This window comes from Amblyomma americanum, chromosome 1 (genome assembly GCF_052857255.1).
Source record: "Amblyomma americanum isolate KBUSLIRL-KWMA chromosome 1, ASM5285725v1, whole genome shotgun sequence".
Lineage (NCBI taxonomy): Eukaryota > Metazoa > Arthropoda > Arachnida > Ixodida > Ixodidae > Amblyomma > Amblyomma americanum.
In genome coordinates, this window is record NC_135497.1 from 134222123 (window position 1) to 134236780 (window position 14658).

A 14658-nucleotide genomic window follows, 5' to 3' on the forward strand; every position below is an offset into this window, starting at 1 on the left:
GACCGAATACGCGTTCTCAAGAAAAGGTATCCAAACACGCAGGATTGTTCCTAGCGTCGAAGGCACGCCTCACGTGTTGGACTAGTTACAGTATGCGTGCCCTGGTGGCTTCTTGCAGCTTACTGCCGCTTCTCACAGAAAAGGTAGAGCGGTAAACAAAAAAATAAAAGCGCAAGGTGCAGGCTTCCATTTATTGTCAGTGTTACTTTGCTACGGTTGCTGTTCGCTGACATCCGCATTGTCACTTCCAGGCTCGATCCCAACATTCACCTTCTACGATAGCGGAAATATCTATTGATCAGTATAGGTGCATCAGCAAGATGACTAGCAGAGCTTCTTCTAGACTAAAGATTACCTAGCATCACTCGATGGCCACCGCTGACAACCGTTGAGCCCTGGTGATGCCCAAATCGCACATGTCAAAAACGTGTTTTCAATAATATTTACGACGCGCATACGAGCTTGGATGGACCTTTCACAAAACATTCAAAAATTTGAGCGGGAAAAATGAATGGTTAGTTCGATAAAAATGTACAAATTTGCTACACCTCGGCTTCACCCATGCCTGTCATGCTGCTGCTGATTCTTCCTTAGACCGCAAAGCTCAATGGAAACGCGTGAACAGCGATACCGATAGCAACCGCGGGATCCCGAAGGAACTATCCTATTACTATTAATAGTATTTCGTCCGTTACTGAGGAGCGAGTGCGGTATTTGTGTTGTGGTGTCAGTTGACGCCGCCAGAGCCGAAAGGGTTAATGAGATTAAACTCCGTGCTTCCACTTTCGTGCCGACTGCGACATTTTGATAAAAACGACCAAAGTTGCGCCAGTGTGTGCGCGCGTGTGTGTGTGCGTATGCGTGTGTGTGTGCGCGCGTGTGTGTGTTTGTGTGTGTTAGAGATAGAGAGAGAAACAGTAGTGAACAGAAAAATTTAGCGGTGGCTTATACATAGCGTGGGCACCAATTTCGCTCTCCTTCTCCATGGCTATACCACACTGGCAAACGTTGCGCTATATGTGTACCCCCACTGATACCTCTGCGTATGCGCACAAAATGAGAGGCGGTATCAAGCGGCTCCGGCGCAGCGTCAGACTTGGATACTGCGCAACGGAGGCGTACAGCTGGGCACGAGCCGGCGCCAGTGCGTCTGCCGGGGCTACACGTCACTCCTCTGGAATGCGCAGAGCGGCGAGGCGGCGGCTCCGGCGCGCCAGCTGTGTGCCGTGTGACGTCACTGCTCCTCGCGCATGCGCGGCACGGCTCTCCAGGAGCCACGCGAAACTGCTCAACCTCGGCCGGCAGTGTAGCTGACGCTACAATAAATCGATAAATCGAGTTTATTTGGGTGGGTCGTCATTCCGGGGCCCCATTGGCTTATGCCGCCGCTCTTGCCCGGTGCTGTTGGGTCATTAACTGTCGCAATAGTTGGATTTTTCTAGCATGCCCATACCATGTGACGTCGGTAATATGTCTGAAAATCAACTAGCTCAGCAGTTAGCTCTCTTAAAGTATATTTCTTCTACAGCGCCCGTGCTGTCCTCTTTTGTGTGTCTTCGTTGCGCTGAAAACCCCGGTAACATGTGAACGCTTTTGGCAATCGTGATCATAATGCCAGGCCTTCATATCTAGAGATGGGTGACGTCCCTCTAGAGGAGATGCATCTGACGCCATCTGTCGCATTCGAATGCAACCTCATCTAGTCATTGCTGCATGAATGCAACAACAGCCATCGACGAGGCCCATCACATCTGCAGCACCTAACCAGGTACCACCATCCACATCTACGCCGACTGTCAAGGCAGTCAAGCCGCTCAACGCTCATTTTTACGAGACTTTAACTGGTACACCGCATCAAACATCACTGCCACTACCTACAGGAGGCATCCCAGGTCTCGGTACGTATTCATTGGACGCCTGGACATCATGCACAAGGGACCGGGAACCGGACTGCTCACGAGGCTGCTAGCGCGCAGCTAGAGGAAGACCGCCGGCGCTGCCTCGGCTTGAGTCCGACGAGCTCTGAACACCCTTATTTTCTTTCCCACCCCCATCATTATGCCCGATTCCGTCATCACCCGCTTTAAACATGAGCGGAAAAGTGTTGCAGGCAGAGCCGCATATTCCTTTGTTCTGAGCATTACCTCTCCTATCCCTTATGTCCTCCCTCATCCGGCCCAGGTTCTCGCTCGCAAGCCGCGAGCCGCTGAGCGTGCTCACCGGACATCCTGAGACGATGAGGCCAAACCAGTTTCGGCTGTCCCACTTGCCCAGTTGCTGCCCCGGCACGGCGAGCCTCCCCGCCCGCTACTCCTTTGCCCTCCACATTCAGACTTATGAAGACTGTACGGCCCCCAGAAGCTACGCAAAGGGCAAGCTCAGTGCCTTTCTGGAATTCGTTTTGGAGTACGGCGTCCAGAACCTAACCTAGACATCCCAATTCACCTTAGGCCTCAGGCCATTCTTGTCAGTAAAGACGTATGAATGCTGCGAGGAACGTCCCCAAATAAAGAAATCAAAGTTTGTCGGACCCCGGAAAATATTGTACTTTAGCGGGCGTTTCAACTTTACGAAAGGAAGTCATACGAGAAAAGCAAGCAATCAGTGGATTGGGCGGATTCCTTCATCCACGCTACGCGCTTTGTAGCATGCTCGTCGTGGGTGACGTCATTGCCGGTCGCTATGGTTTCGGTTGGGGCCTGCAGAACACGTTCACGCGTCTTCGTTGATGTCACTTTTTTGGTCAATGCTTCGGTGTAATGTTTCGGTCGGCAAACTTCGTCGCCGATAGCGGACACAGCTCGCTCTAAAGCTCGCTGCCACCCGCGTGATGCATCTAAGCGTTGAGTGAATACTCTGACATTTTTTTTAGCGCTACTGTGACAACAGCGTTGTTCTGTCTCCGGAGAGCAGACGAACTGCTCGTTCTCACAATTTTTTTTTCAAATACAATATGCTGTGCCCGGCAGTATTGAAGCACTTCAACTCAGAATTTGATGGCGGCTGTAGCCTGGGCGGAGCGACGTTCTCGGACGTTTTCCACATGGTCTGGGCCTGCCCTTCCAGTCCGCACCATTCCCAGTCCTTCATCTCCCACCCTTCTAGGGAGGCCTGGGAGGCGGCGCTGCTCAGCTGCCATCACCTGCAGTCCCAACGGACATTGGTCGCCAGGGCGCGAGCGGTGTTAGACGCCATTGGGGCTCCGGAATAGGAGCTCCACCTAGACTTGTGAGGACCTGGGCCAATAGGGCCTGGGCCCAAACACCTCCTTGTACATAACAGTCAATAAATGCTTACCATCACCCGTCGTCTCGCTCCGTGTAGTCCCGTAGCACGAAAAGAACAATTTGTTAGTGTGAACCATGCACTGTCGTGTGAACCAACAAGCCCAGCGAGAAGTTTTATTGAAAATATGCTGCTCAGAGTGCTCTGTTTTTGAAGGCATCGACTTAGCTTTGTAGGCATATCTACAAATCACAAGTAGTCAGCCAATGTGCTGTGCTATTTTCTGTCGATTAACGGTGCCGCTGCGCGAGTGCTTCGTTAAAACTTGCACGGTATAGTTTAAGACCACTGAGAGTATTCGAGTTTCGTATCCTCGTCATGCCTGTGTCACACGGCACGTCTTCGATGGTCTTTCCACCAAAGGCTCCTCTTTTCACCAAAGGAGCAAAACCTCGAGTGACGCAGCAACAAAAGGCCGAGTCCAAAGATGAAAAGTCGGTGAGCTTTAGCACCCGTTGCTGTCCATAAGGTGGCGAAGTGAAATGAGAGTTCTAAAATTAAACAAGTACTTTATTCATTCTTGAAGGTATTGGTTGGTGAGCGCTATCAACATACGGAAAGGGACGAACACACAGGACAAAGCGCCTACAACTGTTTATTCTCTGAAGAAACATGACTATATATACACATATTAACGTCAAATCATACACAGAATATATGGAAGAGCGCACAAGAGCGATATATATATATATATATATATATATATATATATATATATATATATATATATATATATATATATATATATATATATATATATATTGATACGGGAATAAAAGAAGAGGCGGAGAGCGAGCGCGAGCGGCGAGCGGCGAGCGCGCGGCTCTAGCACGAGGGAGATAGAACGAGAAAGCTTGGCCGCCGCCGGTCGTGCTTCGCCGGCTCTCCTCCGTACTGCTGCTATATTTCTCTGGGCGGGCCCGTGGCCACCCCGTGGCATCCCACACCGTAACATTTTGGTGGCAGCGGTGGGATCATGCCGCTTACCCGCTCCCAGAATCAAGCACCCGACGTGCCAGACGACAGGAGTCCACCACCAGCCGATAGCGCCGACGACGCGGCGGCCGGCGCCGCTAGATCTAGGCTCTCGGAGAGGCTCGGCTCTTCGCAGCAGCCGGACGCCGGTGTTGAGCGCCTCCTGGATACAGTCACCCAACGGATGGACGCATGGGAGGCCCGTCTGACTGCCCAGGCTGGGGAAATGGAAGCTCTCCGGCGCGAACTCCGTCGCCTGGTGCCAGCCGAGCCGAGCACAGGTCAGGTGCCTTTGGGCGTCCCCGCCGCCGCTGTTTACGGCTCTGCCGTCGCTGGGCCTGCGGTCGTGGCCGCCAATGGCGTGCTCGGCGCGGGTGCGTCCTCGCCGCAGTGTTCGTTGGACGTTGTGGAATTGCCCACATTTGACGGCACCATCTCGTGGGATGCTTACCGCATCCAGCTGGACGGTATTGCGGCGGCGAGAGGCTGGGACGAGCAAATGAAGGCATGGATGCTCGTTTCAAAACTGAGGGGCCGCGCCACCGAGCTGCTGCAGAACGTGCCGCCCGACCAGCTGGGCTCTTACACTGTTCTGGCGGGCCTCCTCGCCGACCACTATGGTGCCTCAGGTCAACCCCGTGTGCAGTACCACCGCCTGCGAGCCCGCCGTCAAGAGCCCGGGGAGACGTACCAGGACCTCGCCGCCGCCATTGAGCGCCTGGCTCTGCAGTCGCTGCCGGGAGCGCCTCAGAACGCCGTGGCCCTGGTCGGCACCGAGGCGTTTGTCGACGCCATCCGACTCCCCGAGGTGCAGCGCTTGGTCCGCTCTGGCCGTCCTGATTCCGTCCGCGCCGCCATGGCGCTCGCCATCGAGGCGGAATTGACTTTGCTGGCCACGCGGGGGTCGCCACCGTCTGCCGAGCGCAGCGTCCGGGTGCAGGCTCCTCGGTCCGCAGCCCCAACTGCAGCCTCTATCCGACGCCTGCGTAACGACGTCCGCATGACCTGCTTCCGCTGCGGCCTGCGGGGACACTACGCGAGGGACTGTGCCGGCCCTCCAACGTCGGGAAACGATTTGGCCGTCCCCACACTCCTTCGTTCTCCGCGTACCCTCCTTTCGTCGGCTCCGATTACCACTGATGCTCCTTACGTGCTCGTCGACGTCGCCCTGCTTGACCGGCACGTAAAGGCCTTGGTTGACACTGGAGCGGCTGTCAATGTACTGCACAAATCGTTTGTTGCTAACGCGCCCCACCTGCTTCTGCCAGCCGCCAAAACCCGGCTCTTAGCTTTTAACGGCACCCCTGTGGAGCAAGGCGGACGTGTCGTCGTCAACCTGACAGCACTCGGAAATACCATCTCCACCGAGTTTGTTGTCGCAGACAGCCCTATTTGGCCAGTGGTCCTCGGGTGCGGGTGGTGCCAGCAAGCCGGAGTCGTCCTTAATTTTACTAGAACCAAACCACGGGCGAGCCGAACTCTCTGTGGGCCGGGCTGGCTTAGCCGGGTTTCCAGCCTCGGTGTCGCCCTGTGGCAGTCCCTGGTGTCGGCGACCAAGCGTGCCTCAGCATCTCTGCGTGACCTCGCGACGAAGTGGCCGTGTCGAGTCAAGCCGTTCGACGTCACTACCGTGACTGTGGCGTCCGCCGTGACCCTGCCACCGGGTGCGGCAACGTGGGTGTATGCCAAGCTTGACAGTCCGGTCACAGCAGACGTGCTGTTCGAACCCATCCGGTGTTCAGCTCCAGCCCGTCAGATGATCTCCCCTCGAAGCCTTCTGCCTGTGCTCAAAGGAGAGGCCCACGTATTTATACTCAACATCAGCAGCGTACCTCTCGCGCTGACTCCCGGCACGCAATTGGGTACAGCCTCAGTTTTGGACCCCGGGTCACCAGTGGCGTCTCTGCAACCTGAAGCCCCGCCTCGCCACCCTCCAGCGCCTGCGATCCTATCATGGGAAGAATTTAACTTTGGACCCAGCCTGACCTGCGCGGAGCTCGCCTCTCTGAAGACCTTGCTGCTCGAGCATCGCAGTTGCCTTGCTCTCAGCGCCGGTGAACTCGGGTGCACTTCCTGGGCTCAACACCGGATCAACACCGAAAACCGCGGGCCCGTTCATCACCAACCTCGCCGTGTAGCGCCAGCCGAACGGAGAGTCATCCAGCAGCACGTGTGCGACATGCTTGACCAGGGAATCATTGCCCCTTCTTGTAGCCCTTGGTCCTCCCCTGTCGTCCTTGTGCGCAAGAAGGATGGAACACTCCGCTTCTGCGTTGACTATCGGAAGCTAAATGCTATTATTGCGACGTGTACCCGCTGCCTCGCCTCGACGATGCGCTTGACCGCCTGAAGGGGGCCCGTTATTTTTCCACGCTAGATCTGCTCTCGGGCTACTGGCAGGTGCCTGTTCACCCCGATGATGCGGAAAAGACGGCTTTCGTGACTCCCGACGGCCTTTACCAGTTCAACCGTATGCCCTTCGGTCTCTCGAACGCTCCAGCCACCTTCCAGCGTCTCATGGACCGAGTCTTAGGCCATTTGAAGTGGACTATGGCGTTGGTCTACCTGGATGACGTAATTGTCTACGCGGCTACATTTGAAGAACACCAGAGACGCCTCAAACTCGTCCTCGAAGCCCTTACCTCGGCTGGGCTTCGCTTAAAACCAAAAAAATGTTTCTTCGGTTTCGCGGAGGTGACGTACTTGGGTCACGTTGTGAGCCGGCATGGCATCCGTCCCGACCCTGAAAAGCTAAAAGCGCTTACAGCTTACGAAGCTCCCACCACCGCCAAGGAGCTCAAAAGTTTCCTTGGATTTGCTTCGTATTTCCGTCGTTTCATTCCGGACTTTGCCAAGCGCAGCGCTCCATTGACCGCTCTGCTGAAGAATGCACCGTGGAGTTGGACGCAGGCCCAACAGCTCGCGTTTCTTGACGTCAAGCACGCCCTCCTCGAGCCTCCTACATTGGCCCATTACGACGAATCGGCCCCCATCGTCCTCCACACGGATGCCAGCCAAGATGGGCTCGGCGCTGTCCTCCTGCAAGAAGACGAGTCTGGTGACCACAAAGTCCTAGCTTATGCCAGCCGCCAGCTTTCCGACGTTGAGCGCCGCCGCCACTCTTCAGAACTCGAGTGCCTCGCCGTTGTCTGGGCCGTCGAGAAGTTCCGTCCCTACCTGTACGGCCGTCACTTCACCATAGTCACGGACAATAGCGCTCTCACTTGGCTGCAGTCCGCCAAACATTTGAATGCCAAGATTGCACGCTGGTCCCTGCAACTTCAAGAGTACAATTTCACAATAGTGCATCGGCGCGGCTCTGCCCATCAAGATGCCGATTTCCTTTCTCGCCACCCTTGTTCCGTGACGGCTTTGATGGACCTGAGGACTGCACAAACGCAAGATCCCGCCATTGCTGCCATAATCCACTCCCTTGGCACCGACGCCGGCGCAGGCCTCCGCCAACTACGCCGGGTCTATCGAATGAAGGACGACCTCTTGTGTCATGTGAAGCGGCTCCGTGGTCGACCACCCGTCTGGTTGCCAGTTGTGCCGGCAACACTGCGGTCGCATATCTTGCGCGGCTTACACGACGCTCCCACGGCTGGTCACCTTGGTCGCGGCAAGACCTACGCACGAGTGTCGGAGCGGTTTTGGTGGCCGATTCTTCAAGAGTGCTTGAGGTTCCAAGCACAATCGAGAACACTCTCGTTCTCATGAACCTATAAAAATAAACACTAGTTAACAAAACCAAACCACAATTGTTGTTGTTGTAATTGATTAAAATGTAATACAGAACATTTTTCGGGTACTATGCCTGCTTATATGCAAACATTTGAAAATAATCTCTACACCACGCTTCGCCGTCAGTGTAAACAAAGATGGAGTCCTCCTGCTCGTCGGCGCGGAAACTGTGGAGCGAGCGCGAGACAGCCGCTCTCATCGACTGCTGGCAGGACCGCCTAAATGATTTGCGGCGCCAGAAGAGAAACGCCGCAGTCTATGCAGAAATCGCGGAGGCGTTGCGGACCCACGGGTTCCATCGCACAGCAGCAGAGGTAGGGTGGCTAGAACTTCTCAATGAGCATTGAAAATGCCCGTGTAGCACCGGATGTTTCGAGCGTGCTCGAAAATCTCTATGCAGATCGAGCTCAATGAGGATCGAAAGTGCCCGTGTGACAGGGGTATTACATTTGGCGACCATGGCTTAGTAAGAAGACGTAACTTAAAAAGTCAGGGATGCCAGTGAGTTTAGCTTTGCCTAGAAACTCTCCTAAGTCCTATTCTTGAGGCAAGTTGTGTTTTCTCGCTGTTGGCTCCGGACTTCAATCCCAAGCAAGGAGAAAGGGAATCGTCTCGGCTTACTGCGTGACTGGAGCTCGCTGTTGGTGGAGTTCCTTCCATGGAGTCGATAGCATCGGCTACTGTCCAGTGATGAAAGCTTGCATCACTCTGGTCAAATGCTACACCGTTGTCACATTTCACACCAGAATCTCTTTACTGCACTGACATCGCACACTACATGGGCGCCTTCTGCATTTCGCCTCCATCGAAACGCGGCCGCATCGGCCGGGATCGAACCCGCGTCCTCGGGCTCAGCAGTCGAGAGCACTACCCGCTGATCCACCGCGCCGAGGCTCCGGTCGCAAAATGTACAGGAGGCACTTACAGAAACAAACATATATACGCACGGAAAGGACGCCATGTAAAGGGCGCTCGATTACAATAGCGTTCATACGAGGTGGGTGGGTCGCGGGTCACACCGAACATTAGAATAATGGCATTAACGTTAAATGCCGCATTGGAATGTTACATTAATGCTGAACATTATTAAATAACATTATGTGTTATAAATAAAGCATTAGTTCAACATTGAGAGTAAACAGTATTCTGATATGGGTGACTTTTTAATGTAAATATATTGTTAAAAATTACCGTACAATTCTATATGTTGCGCCAAAGCGTTAGTTTAATGTTCTAAATGAACATTGTTTTCATATAGTCCTCTAAACTTTATTACAATGATGGAATCATAAATATAAACAAAAGTGCAATATGTTTTTCCCAGACCTTTTTTCACTGTTCCTACAGTAAATATAATACTCGACTAGCTGTACGTTGCAACTAAATCTCTTATATTGTGCCCGCCATAAATTCGATGCACAGTTCCAATATTTTGTTAGGAAGTTTTCATTATCCATTCGTCACTATTCTCACCAGTCACCCGTTGGTAACGGGAGTATAGGCTTGACACGATAGTACCCTTTCGGAGACGAATGTATAATTTGCATGCTGTGCTGTGTGTGGAGCTCAAGTTCCGCCCCCGTAGTTCGTCTTTGAAAAATGTCAACTTGTGTATCGTCACAACTGGTGTGCCCGCATGCTCGTGGGAGGTTGCTTTAACATTTTCGAGAATATTGCAGTTACTTTTTATTGATTGTTATGTAGTGCTATAAGAACGTTAAATATATAACATTGCAACGACATTAGAAAAAGTACACCAAGAACTTACAATTAACTCTCGACTAAAGTAAAAAAAGTAACATTGTTATAATGTTTCGCCCTACATGGGATCAGTATCAGTGGATATGGTGCAAAGATGTGGCGGGCAGTAGCTTACGATTTTTTAGTGCGCGGTAGAAATTGCCTCATCTAGCTTGGAATATGTTTGTCCTTCCTTTCCTCAAGTTTTCTCCTATCATTTTTCTCGTGCTCTGGATTTGTTGATGACCATTTGCGAATATTCTAGGTAGCACCAAAACAATATAGCAATGTTACTTTTTGTTTGGTCGAACATTAATTCAATATTCTTAATGTATTTGTAAGACCGATGCTTCTTTGGGCTACATTCATTTTTATTAGTGTATGACGCCTACCCCGCAGAAGATAGTTAGAGCGGCGCCACTCTGCCGGAGACGAGGCTGCCAAGGATCCACCCAAAGGGTTTCTCATTGTACAAAGATGCATGTGCTGGGAAACACGTGGCCGTGTCGGCTCCTCTTGTGGGAAGATAGTCGGAATTATTTACTCGCTGCGGCCGCTGTGGCGAGGCCCCTCACGCCGGAGGGGCGCTCAGCAAAATGCACATTCACAATGGTTGCCGGTTCGGTGGCCGGCGTACGAACGTATCCTGATTATAGCGAGCGACGAAGGCGAAAACAAGATGCCCTTTGCACTGTCTGCCTCCTTGTCGCTATCTCTCTAGAGATCAAAGAAACAGACACCCATCTCAAGACTGCTCGAAACACATGCTCGCCGGTGCCGCTGTATGTCTGCACCAGGTCGCCCTTCAGGAGAGCTAACGATGGCGTCGTTTGAAAACGGCGGAACGACGCGTGCCGGGACGCGGCACTTCGCTGGTGCGACCCAAAGCGTAGAAGCGGGTCTGTTTTTACCCTTTTGACTGAACGCACCGCCGTCCCTGGCGTGCGGCGCTTTCCCCTACGTTTCCGCCATTGACGCAACCATCACTCACGGTTCGAGTGAGGAAGCGCGTCGCAGTAGCACTCAATGTAAGGATGACGGCGACGATGTCGGGAGGGGGGGGGGGGGGAGGCTCCAGACAGGAGAGGGCTCGGATGCCTTTTCAGGAAAGAGGGATCTTGTATTTGGTCACGGTGTACGAACATATACTGCACCGTGTATTTGGCTTTACTTTGCTTTGTGTTATTGTCCGGGCGCTGGGTTTGAGGCTGTAGTGTGGCGGCCGCTTCGAAAGCAGGATCTGCTCGTTGTCCCTGTTAAGTCAGTACTGACTCGTTGGCGTTTGCCAGCGCCTGTTCTCGAAGAGTGCCGGCTATGTTTTATGGCCGTCATTGTCCCTCTTTTGCAGTTTCATATGTTTTTACTCGTTCTCTCCGAAGTCTATAGCTGCGGCGTTCCTTTATGCCTGTTTTCATTACAGTACGGAAAAAGCGCGCGGGCCTCCATTTTTGGTGTTTCTCTCGAACACTTTTCATGTATGAGAAAAAACGTTGCCTCCTTCCCTTTTCTCCGGCAAATCATACCGCAGACGTACTGCAGCCGTTTTCATGGCAATGTGGCTCTCTGGGTGTTTACACTTTATAAATTCGTCCGAACGCTTGACAATCGTTTTCATAACCAGAAAATGAAGCAAAGCATAGACTACTACGAATTACACTCTTCCAATAATAAAAAAAGCTTATTTAATTGACTATCCTATTTTGAAAGGTAGACATACGCAAAATTTAGGTGCGGTTGCATTTATCTGGGACCAAAATAATTATGTGGTCCATGGTCCTATCTTAATTCGTTGAAATGGATCGCATAATGACACTACTGGCCTTGGCTTTCAGTGCACTACAAGCGTACAAGCTTTTTGAGGGACGGATTTATATAGGCTTGGTTTGGGTGGCGGGGTGGTCGAAATTTCGTCATTTCGGCAAGGAGTGTCTACAAGGAAATGTAACGCCACGGGAAGGTGTCACACTTTCTTACTAAGTGTGGCGGTCTAGACTTTTTCCTAAATGTAGCCGGCAATTTATGAGAAAGCGGAAGTTCTCGCGATAATGCTGCGTAGATCTCCAAGTTCAAGATAGAAAATCTCAAGCGTTCCTCTCAGAATTGTTCGCTATCATCAGCCTGTCATTCTTTCACTGCCGTGCCATCACCAGCAAGATTACGTCATAGTGTGCAGAGTGCAAAGTTGGCTCGCAATCCTGAATGGCGCTTCTACGGATATGAAGAACTGAGTGTGCGAATCAACGTTTTAGCTCGAGCGAAAAAATCACTGTGCAAATTGCCAGAGGGGTGCAGCCGCCCCCTCTTGCCCCCCCCCCCCCCTCCCCCTATCCGGACGCCCATGCACGAGAGCGAAATAACTAGAAGAATAAAAATGGGTTGAAAAAAATTGAAAATTGGTTTTGAGGAAAGGAAATGGCGCTGTAAATGTCTCACGTATCTCGGTGGACGCCCGAAGGTGAACGCCCGAACCACACCGTACGGAAGGGATATAGGAGGGAGGGAAAGAAGGAAGGAAGAAAGAGGTACCGTAGTGGAAGGGCTCTGGAATAATTTGGGATCTTTAACCACCTGGGGATATTTAACGTGCACTGCCATCGCATAACACACGGGCGCATTTTTGCGTTTCGCCTGCATCTAAACGCGTCCGCCGCGGTCGGGTTTTCGAACTCGGGTACTCCGGCTCAGTAGCCGAGCGCGCTAACCACTGAGCCACCGCGGCGGGTGGGATGGAGCGCATTTGGCCATTTCTCTCAGATCATGAATGACAGTTTACCCGTATCCCCCAAGAGAAAAGTATATATAACAGCTGTATCTTACCGGTACTCACCTATGGGGCAGAAACATGGAGGCTAGCGAAAAGGGTTCAGCTATGGAAAGAAAAATGGTAGGTCTAAAGTTAAGAGACAGGAAGAGTTGTTCAGGAAACAATTAAGCGGGGGTTAATGACATCCTTGTTGAACTCAAGAGGAAGAAAGGGGCTTTGGCAGGGCATGTAATACGAAGGCAAGACAACAGATGGTCCATAAGGGTAACGGACCGGATTCCAACAGAAGGCAAGCGTATACCAGCTAGGGGCGGTAGAAATTACGAGATTAAGAAGTTCGCGGGGATAGGGTGGCCGCAGCTGGCACGGAACAGGTTTTGTTGGAGAGGTATGGGAAAGGCCTTTGCCCTATAGTGGTCGTAGTCAAACTGATGATTCGATGTACTGGACCAGTGTTGAAAGTGAGCAAGGTTACAGGCGTGGACAAACTGACGTTCTTCGCAAGATGAATTATGAACGTGTTCGCACTAATTGCCAAAACAAAAGGTACGTACTTACTACTAATCCGCTGCGAAAATGACGCGGTGACTGCAACAACACAATTTACTGCTTGAAGTTATCACCAGCTCGTTCTCGCATTTCCGCAGCTGCCGGTGTTGAAATAGGAACTATACTGATCAACGCCCTCCAGAAAGCAGCATGAACTCGCAAGACAGCTCCTAGAAAAACGGTGGCCTGTGCCACGAAGTTCTCTATATGTAAAAGAAGTGTCTAAATATACGTCCTACGAATCCACCTGTCATTAAAAATACGGCTAACGTCACGTCCAATACGTATGCGCGTCATGCTTGCTACACGGTCTTAATTCTCTGCGAAGAGTTTGCATTGCAAGCTGCACGTCACATTCGCTGCATGCTTTAAGGGACTGCAAAGAGAAGATCGCTCAGCCGATGCGGCGACGACGAATCATATCTAGCTCGCGCGTCCGCTGGTCGCGACTAAAACCATACGAGATGCACGAAGGCTCCGCGATCATAAAGTCATGCGATTAAGTTAAGATGTAGTGAAACAACCCCAGCGCTCCAGAAAGTCGCGCAGCCATGCGTCTTCAGGCCCACTTGTGTGCAGTGACACCAGGTCGCATATAATTTGTCTGGTTTAATTAGTAAACGGCCTCGTAATTTGACACCTTGTTCTGCTCGTAAGTTATCGCCCGAACTTGCGCCGGCGGCAATTGTGCATCGACCTGTGAATCGCAGCGGTATGCTTGCTAGGGATCGAGCGCCTGCACTCTCACCCTGCAGAGCATGCAATCGCCCGCAATACGCAATATCATTCTAGCTCTTTTACGGGCAGAATCTTTAAAATTTTTAGATTCCGCCTCGCAGCCATGGCAAAAGAAATAGTATGTCAAATTTATTTGAGGCGTACTAACGGCGGTGACGCCAACGCACTAGCTGCCGAGATAAGGACGTACTGGCCCAAAATACAAGGGGGAGACACAACAAAGCCGGAAGCGCGTACGAATCGCTTCCGGGAAAAAAATGTACACTTTTGACGGGAAGACGAGGAAGTGAGCTACTCTCTAGCTTGGTCTTTTGCGCGGAAGCTCGCGCACATGGAGTTTAAACGCCAGCTGGTTGTTCGAGCTTAGCGCGAGCTGAACGGCCGCCCTCAGCACTCAACTTCGACGTGTGGGACAGCGACTCGCAGCAACGAAACAAGCCTCAAGTTCATGAAGCAGACTTCGGGTACACGGCAAAAAAGCACACGAGCCCCATAGATGTTGGTCTGCAAATATCCAGGAGTAATTGTGCAACTGGCACGATGCAACCAAACGACGTGCGGCGCAACCGGAGGATCCGTCATGGTGTTTGTAATGTGCTTAGCAGAACAAGCAGTTCATGGCGCTCTCGAAGTATATGCGCATGCGCCAATCGGCCTATTCCGGGCAATGACAATTACAGGATTGCATTTAAGTCTACTTAAGAGCGGAAATGCGAAAGCCTTTCCTCTTTTGCTCCCTTCATGTTTCATTTTTATTACTGGAAATTTTATTTCACTTTTTTCTATATAAATCCTATTTTTAATATTAATCCAATTAATATTAATCCAATTAATTAATTACAATTCATAAAGCAAACTTTTCC